A 7,482-nucleotide genomic window follows, 5' to 3' on the forward strand; every position below is an offset into this window, starting at 1 on the left:
CATTTGTAGTATTTTGTCTTAGCTTTCTAATGAATCAAAAATCACTCAATTTGGAGACACAAAACTTAAGTTATGTCTTAAAAACCCAGCAAAGGTCAAGATTATATTAATGCTGGAAATTTTCTATGTCTTAAATCATAGGTTTATTTGGATAAAAGTATGTATAAATCATGTGTGATGAAGTTCTCTTGATTATTTGTATGGTTTAGCATTTACTTGACAATAAGTTTGACAAGTGTTGTAGTGGATATGTTGAAATGGATATAAATTGAAAAAGTGTGGAATTGGTTTAGATAATGCATGATGAGGGTTGAAATTGATACTTTTGTGCATAAGAGTTGTGTTAGCATGCTTGATTGGAGAAGGAAATTCCTCCCCTTGGTACCACCTTAGTGTAGTAAAGCTTACTTAATTATTTTATATATATGATATAAATATGATTATTTGATAACTTTTATATATTTAGAGTTTTAACAAAGAAATGGGTATTTAAAGTGTATGTGCATTGAATTTTGAATAAGAAAGTTTTAAAAGAAAAGGAATTTATGATAAATTTCCTATATTGAGTAATTATGTTTAAGTATATGAGTTACTTAAGTTCTAAAGTAAGCTTACATGTATGATTTCATATGATAAGAAATTGTCTATGTTAAGTAATTATGTTTAAGTATGATTCTAAAGTAAGCTTGCATTATGAATTTAAGAAGACTAAAGAATAAGACAAGTTTTCTGATAAGTGATATGAAGAAAGAATTAAAACAAGGATTTTGGGCTCTAATATACTTAGTGTGAATTTGATGCGTGATTTGATTTTTATTCTATCTGATGAGCATGCTCGGCATTTGATGCCATTCTGATAAGAAGCTATGATCGTATGCTAGACACGTGGGTGTCTTCTGTTCTGTTAGGGCGGACGCGCTCTATATATTCTGAATCTGTTGGCGACCTAAGGCCATTCTGAATCTGTTCTGAAAACTTATCTGCTTCTCTTTCTCCTAAGTGTATGCGAGCCCTATGGAAAATATCTGTAATACAATTAAACGAATGAGATCATATTATTTTAGTAAACATTACTTTGGAAATTACTGATTATGTTATCAAATGAATTTATGATTTGAAAGAATTAAATTATTTATGTTAATAATTATAAGTTTATTTGAAGGAACCAAAGTATTTATGATGATAAAATGTCTTAAGTAAAGGATTTATGGTATAAAGAATTAATTACTAGTATATGTGCTATTTGTTTTGCTATAAATGGAAATGTATGTTGAATTTTAATGCATTTATGATTGTAAATAATTTTATGAAATTTGTTTTAAAGTAAGTTGCTATCGCAACTTGGTAAGTATGTGAATTATGAGCACCACTGAGTTTTATACTCAGCGCGTCGATTTTTATCACGCGTAGGTTGAAGATGTTGTTGCTACTTGAAGATTAGAAGAATAGTATCAAAGCAGAAGTGACTAATTTGGGAGTAGTCGATTGAGATTTATATAATGAAGAATTATGGCATGTATAATTGTTACATTTCCAGATATTATGTTATTTGAAATATAATTGAAGTATGTAATTATAAAGTATTTTGATGTATATATTTGGAGAGAAGAATAAGATTTATTAAATGATTGAATATGAAATATTTAAAGTCAGTTGATATGATTAGTTCATTAAGACTTGATAGATATAATGAATGCAATTAATTGATGGATCTAAAATACTATTGAGGATTTATTCAATTATGAAAATATAAAAGTGTTGTTATATTATTGAAATACCCCGAATTTTTATTTTCAAAACATTTTCCAATTTAATTTAACGAACCGACAGCCTGGAAATTGCTATTAATATTTTAGTGCGAATACTATGAGAAATCGAATCGAAAACCGATTGAAAAAGCCGAAACCGGTTGAAAATCGAAGATTTGGGCCGAATCGAACCGAATCGAACCGGTTCGACCCAAACCATCTAGAAACATCCTTTTCCCTTTATCTTCAACGCCTATCTCCTTCACTCTCACCATTTCTATGCCACCTCCAGCCCACCACCGCACCACCACACCTCCCTCTCTTCTTCTTTTTCTTCTTCTTTTTTCTTCTTCTTTCTTTCTTTCCTTTTTCTTTCTTTCTTTCCCTTTTCTTCTTCCCTGCAACTGGGTCTGCGTCACTGCCAGCGACTGCAGCAGCTCCAGCAAGCCTCTGACCACCGGATTGCGCCTCTGCCGCCGCTCCAGCGTGCCTCCGACCACCGACAGCCACTGCTCTCCGATCCGGCACACGTGGCAATTTCCGATCTAGCAGAAATTCAACAAAAAAAATTATATTGGGGTATAAATTAATTTAAATATATTTTAGTTAATGAATTTAATTTTATTAATGATAGTTACTTAAATTTAGTTAGTTTACTTTTAATAATTTTAGTTGACTTAGTTAATGTTAGTAAAATTAGTTAATTAAATTAATTTTATTATTTGAAGTTAATTAATTTAGTAATATTAGTTAATGAAATTAATTTTATTACTTGTAGTCAATTAGTTTAGTTAAGTTCATGTTAGTAACGCTAGTTAATTAAATTAATTTTATTATTTGTAGTTAATTAATTTGGTTAATTTAATTTGATAATTGTGAGTAGTTAACAGTGTTATAATTTTAGTGTTGATTTAATTAAGGTAGTTTAAATATAATGTTATTGTAATGTATAATTTGGATTGTGTGGTGATGTTGAGATTAAAGGAGGATGGGAAAATGTTGTTTGATTAATTGCCCGATGGATGGGCCGTATGGATTGAATAATTGTGAAATTGTTGATATTTTAGCAGGTAGATAGTCTAAATTTTAGGGGAGATGCTGCCGAAATTTCGGTAGAAAATAAATTAATTATAGAAATTAAATTACTTAATAGAGATTAAATTATTTATAGAAATTAAAAATATAGAATAAGATTATTAGAGTGATAAATAAATAAGGAAACCCAATATCTGTATCTATAAATATATATATATAGTTTAAATTAATAAATGAATTAAATGACTGCCAAAACTAGTAAACGAATATAAAATAGAATCTTCAAATTTAAAATTCTTACTTAGAATTCTATTGTTTATTATAGAGGTTTATAAAATTTCGAAATGCGAGGACGAAAGCTGGAAGCATGGAGTGATAAAGACAGTCCTTTTAAAGGACAATAAAGAAATGTGAGTAGTGTTAGATAATTCGCTTCATCCGCCTGCATGCATGCATTCACGGCTAAATGTTATCATGCATTATTTTATTGAAGTGCCATATTATGATGCACTATTTGTTGATAGTAAAAATTGTTTGATTACTTGTGCTATGAATATACTGTGCCTTGTTTGTGTGGAATTGGGATGAAGTGGACCACCATGGGTTTGTGAGGACGGTCTGTGATATGGATCCTGAATATGATATGATATTGACCGTCGGCCGGGAAAATGGGAGATCGGCGCCCCCGTGTGCACCTGATGATATGGATTGTATGGAAAACCACAGGATGGCTTCTTGTTGTTGCGCACCTGATAATCTAGATTTGATTGTAGCCCGCAGGGTGGCCTCCTGTTGTGAGCACTTGATGATCTAGATTGGATGGAGACCACCGGGTTGCCTCCTGTGGGTATGGAAAAGAAAAGAGAGAATAGAAAAACAATGAGAGGACTGGTCAGTGAGGATTAGACCAGTTGGCCGTATGGGGGATCGGCTCCCCGGTGCACATGTATGAGAGGGCGAGCCATGTGTGAGGACGGCTCGTTGGGGTTTCAGGTGGTGCCACTGACTAATTTCCACGTGATGTGATTATATGAAGGTGATGATACTTGTGATTGCTGCTGTATTGCCATTTGTGTGACAAACTGCATGATCATATAATTAAACGGTAACTAGATAAAAATATTTAGCTTCTGTGTGATTGTGTGGGGTGAGAGGGTTATCTAACCCTACTCATTGAGTTTGGCGCTCACCCCTGCCTACTATTTTTTTTTCAGGTAATAGAAAGAAATAAAAGCCTTGTGGAGTTGAGACACTTATTGTAGAAGACTTTTAATGATAGAAATAACGATGTAAATATAAAGGTAGAGTTCCGCAATTGTATTCCAGTTGGGTTGTAAATAAATAGTAAAAGTCCATATTAAATATATGAACTGCATTTTGAGTTAATGGGCCTGAATCTATAATTATGAATAGAAGGTGAGATTTAAATAAGTTAGGCTTACTACGGGCTTCGGGGGCCTTAAGCCCACCCAGGTCCTAGGGCCGGTCCGGTCCATGGAAATGGGTCGTGACAAAGGTGGTATCAGAGCCCGGGATTGAATTGCGGAACATAGGAAATTAAATAGAGAACTCCTATGTTGGGATCGGCCGTAACCAACAAAGGAGCTGTAGTCGGGATTGAATTCCATTTTAGTGCCGGTGGACGCATCGTGCACGAGGATGGAAGGAAATCTGTATGAAACTTAGGACGAGAATTAAAAGTACAGAAATAATAGGGAATTATAAAAAGAGTCCGGGTAACTGACGTTTCTAAAATAAATACTTCGAGTTTTGCTAAATCCCCTCCATCTATTTTGAAGCAGAGGATCAGTTGGAAATTGGTGTAATGGTCTGATCACCCAGTACACCATGATTCGACAGGAGACACTGCTTCGAAAATTATTTGAAATTATTTAGAAAAGAAGTCGGAGTTTTAAAGATAATAAGAAAGTAAATTTATTTGAACTACGATTTGAGAAACATGTTTTATTATTTGCTTACTGGAAATGTTTTGAAGTTGCAATTAATTGTTTGGTTTTCTTATTTTGTCGGCATGTCAAAAATTTATCTGATTTTAGAATTTTAATTATTTACAATGATTGCATGTTTGATTAAATTTTTATCATATTGTCTATCCCGAGGACTAAATTAGGCCTATAGAAATTAATACTGATAAGTTAATAATAAATAGTATAGAATATGAATCTGACTGAAAATGTCAATTAAGATATAGATTAAATTCTAGAAATGTTACTGTTAGGGATTAAAAAGTGAAAATGGTAATTTAAATTAAATCAAGGGTTAGAAAAGGAGGATCTAAGACAAATAATCATAATAGACAAGAAATCCTCAATTATTCAAGGTGAAACTTAAGAATATAAAAGAAAATGTTAAATGAATTATGTGCTTGAATGTGAAGAACATAATGTTAACTGAATAGGTTAAATTAATTATAGCAATATAAAATAATGTAAACATGATAAAGAAGCAGGTAAAACTTCCTCTGAACAATTAGTATGAAGGGTAAAATTTTGGGTGTTTTAATATAGAATTAAAGTCGTTAGTGAATAATTGGGCAAAAGTTGTGAAGTTAAAATTTGATTAATATGGAAAAGATTGACTAATAGTTAATAGAAATAATTACAAGCCATGAAATAATTATGAATCTATTATAATAAAATGAGCAATTAGATTGAATCGATAATAGACTTATGGAACTAATGTGTAACTAAGGGATAGTTGGTATAATCTAAAAAAATTAGTAAGGTGAAAGTTTAGTTTGTAATAAATTTATTAGACATTATATAATTAAGATCCTAGCACATGTAGGATACTTAAAGGGCTAGACTAAGTTCATAAATCTATTATAATAAAATGAATGTAGAAGATGGTGAATAACTTTAAATCACAAATGGGGAATGAATGGGGAAAGGAACGTGGATGCTGTAGGAAAGCTTAATAAATTAAGGAAATTAGATCGAGGTGCTAAATAAAATAAAATAAAAGTTAATAAATTTGGAAGAGAATAAAGGTCAAAGATAACTCATAATAATGAAATAGAGATTGAAAAATTAGAATAAAGAAATCTGAGAAGCAATGACCTTAGGATGGAATTAAATTTTGTGTAAAATAATGGTTTTACGCCTTAGATTCATGTACCCATCCTTAAAACTCTTTTACGGATAAGACTTAAATGAGGTTGGGTACACTAAGGAGATATGAAGGATAAAAGAAAGATTAAAATGAATCAAAAGGCTAAAGAATTTGGATAAGACTAGGGGATGTTAAATCGTAGAAAAGCCGATGATGATAATATGGTCAATTAATTTATCTACTGTGGAATACTAGAATAAATAATTAGAAACAAATTGGGAAAGAAGAAAAATTCAGATGTAAGAAATATACATATAAAAAAAAAAAAATAAAAAATAAAAAATAAAAAAAAATATAATGATGATGATAAAATAAATAACTAAATAAATAAAGATAAAATAATAATATAAATATAAATCACTACTGAAAATAACTTTTGGGAAAATTTAAGGTGTGGACCAATCTACTTGAGAGGCTAGTAATAGTGAAAGGAATAGTAATGATGGAGATTAGAATATTCTTGGTTTAAAAGGATCATTTAGGGATGAAATATGTAACATTAGACTGGAACTAGATGATTTCAGGATTGTCCTCGTGGAGATAGACAATTCATTTTTGTTAAATACCAAAAGGTTGTAGAAAATACAATGAGTATTGATTTTCAAACTTTATGAAAATATTTTTATACCACGATTGAGATTGGTTTAAAATAAAAGTAAATGCAAATTTCTATTAAAAGAATTTCAAGGTTTTGTGTGAGTGACATGCCGATGTTTTTAAAAGTGGAAAAGGAAAATTATTTTAAAAGTTTTTAAATAGTCAGTTACCCATAGGATGGTCCACCTAGGCTGTAGTTGTTAACTCATTCGTCGAATTTTTGAATAAACGATTAATCTACCAATTTATATCAGTGAATATTAGTAAATAAAGACTTAAATTGCTCAAAAATCCTTAGTAGACACATTTGATGAAAGGTTTGATATGAGATAACTAGTGTTGTAGACCATTATTATAAATGAACCCACTGAAATAAATTCTTTCTTAAGAAAAAGAGATATGACATCAATAAAAGAAATGAATTTATTAAGGTAGAAATTAACTTGGTATAAGAGATACAAATTAGTGAAACTTTGAAAGAGGTATATTAAGAATTGAAATTTTAATACTATGCCTTTTAGACTACAAGGAATTGTGACAAATCAGAACTAGAGGAAAATTACTATTTAAATCTGAACCTTCGGATAGTTTACTTGATCAAAAGAGAATTATTTAAATTTTAAGAAATCCTTTGGAGTTAATAATAAGGTAAGACTTAACTTGTGACTTGAATTGAAAAATTGGAACTAATGAATTCCTTGTATCTGGTATGACTAATTGGTATTGTGATTATGTATAACTGATGAAAGGAAAATTTCATGAAGAAATTTCCAAGGAAAGACCTGAACTAAGTCAAATCTAGACAATCACATCATGTGGCCTTGTGCTAACCTGAGAAACTAGAGTTGATAAGGTTAAAGGAATAAATTAAAGGAAGTTATAGATACCTTGCTAGACTTAAATAAGAGAGATTAACGAACTAAAGACAGGTGAGATAGATAAGTTGATATTATATTTTAAAACTTTGATG

General features: G+C 30.6%; 1 long non-coding RNA gene across 1 annotated transcript; it reads left to right on the plus strand.

Annotated features, from left to right (window-relative positions):
• The first annotated feature begins 2,007 nt into the window (after nt 1-2,007).
• LOC149494116 (uncharacterized) lies at nt 2,008-4,169 on the plus strand. Its single transcript, XR_016322231.1, has 3 exons — nt 2,008-2,327; nt 3,109-3,193; nt 3,998-4,169. It is a non-coding gene; the product is annotated as an uncharacterized LOC149494116 (long non-coding RNA).
• Nucleotides 4,170-7,482: the final 3,313 nt, after the last annotated feature.

This window comes from Jatropha curcas, chromosome 8 (genome assembly GCF_041381405.1).
Source record: "Jatropha curcas cultivar XTBG-Jc1 chromosome 8, XTBG_Jcur_1.0, whole genome shotgun sequence".
NCBI lineage: Eukaryota > Viridiplantae > Streptophyta > Magnoliopsida > Malpighiales > Euphorbiaceae > Jatropha > Jatropha curcas.